This window comes from Humulus lupulus, chromosome 1 (assembly GCF_963169125.1).
Source record: "Humulus lupulus chromosome 1, drHumLupu1.1, whole genome shotgun sequence".
Classification (NCBI taxonomy): Eukaryota; Viridiplantae; Streptophyta; class Magnoliopsida; order Rosales; family Cannabaceae; genus Humulus; species Humulus lupulus.
The window spans coordinates 198,096,639-198,098,229 of record NC_084793.1 but is presented as its reverse complement, the minus strand read 5'-3'; positions in this window follow the sequence as shown (position 1 = coordinate 198,098,229).

The window sequence follows — 1,591 nt, the reverse complement described above, 5'->3', positions numbered from 1 at the left end:
TATACCTTGTGAGTTTTATGCTATGGAGTTTGGGACATTACTACCCACTGGGGAATTGGTGGTTTCCATGAGATAGGTTAGGTCTTTGCCAGTGATGGTGGACGGTAGGGAGTTGTTAGTTGATTTGATAGAGTTAGTTATGACTGACTTTGACATGATTTTGGGAATGGACTGGTTAACTAGATATTGAGCAACCATTGATTGAAAGAAGAAGATGGTAACCTTTGAACACTGAGGGTGAGGAACCCTTCGTATTCATTGGCACTGTACATGGACCCTGAGTACCTATGATTTCAACATTAAGAGCTACAGATCTACTGCAAGGAGGTTGCATAGGATTCCTGGCCAGTGTGGTGGATACCACTCAGCTCGTGCAAATGAGACCAGAAGAGACTAGGTTGGTCTGTGAATTCCTGGATGTGTTCCCAGAGAATTTACCAGGGTTGCCACAACACAGGGAGACCAAGTTTGTTATTGAGCTGGCACTAGGGACAGAGCTAGTGTCTAGGGCACATTATAGAATGGCCCCAGCAGAGTTGAGGGAACTCAAGGTACAGTTACAAGAGTTGCTGGATCTGGGTTTTATCAGAACCAGTTTCTCGCCGTGGGGTGCACCAGTGTTATTTGTGAAAAAGAAGGACGATTTTCTAAGGATGTGTATAGACTACAGAGAACAGAATAAGTTGACTATTAAGAATTGGTATCCTCTACCAAGGATAGATGACTTATTTGACCAACTGCAAGGTAAAATGGTATTTGAAGATAGATCTTCGATCTGGTTATCACCAGTTGAGGATTAAGGAGGAGGACATGCCAAAGATAGCTTTTCGTACCTGTTGACCCTAATTTTGGTCAACGACACGGAGTCTAGAAAATGACAGAAAAGTAATATAGAGCTTGAGAAAATGATCTAATGGAAAAATAAAGAACACAGAGAATTATAGTGGTCCGGCCCCAGTGATTGGTAATAACCTACGTCCACTTGACATTATTATTAGTATTGAGCTTCAAAGGTGTGATCAAAGAACTAGGGTTCCTGAGTTTCACAAACCTTAGAAGAAGAAAACAATACAACGATGGATAATAGTAATATAATTCTGAAAGAAAAAGATCGATCCCCTTCCTTGAGCTATTTCTTGAGTATTTATAGGCTCAGGAAGAGTTACATGAATTAGGAAATAATATCTATCCTTAATAAATGGATCTACAAGTCATAATGAAGAGATATTCTCGGATATCATTACAACCGTACAAATCTTTACATAAATGAACTGAGTATAGGACCAGCCTGGTCATATATAAAACGTGATATTTCCATGTGGAAATAATGCTGGTCGATAAGTGAGTCGTGTCTCTGCTACTTGTTCGCCACATGTCGAGAATCCTTCCCACGTCATTGGCAGCTGATTTACGGATAAACAGTACCATATATGGGCACTATGAATTTCTCGTTATGTCGTTTGGTTTGACTAACGCCCCGACATCTTTCATGGACTTAATGAACAAAGTGTTCAAGGACTATCTAGACTGGTTCATGATCATCTTCATCGACGATATTTTGGTTTATTCACAGTCAGAGAAGGAGCATGAG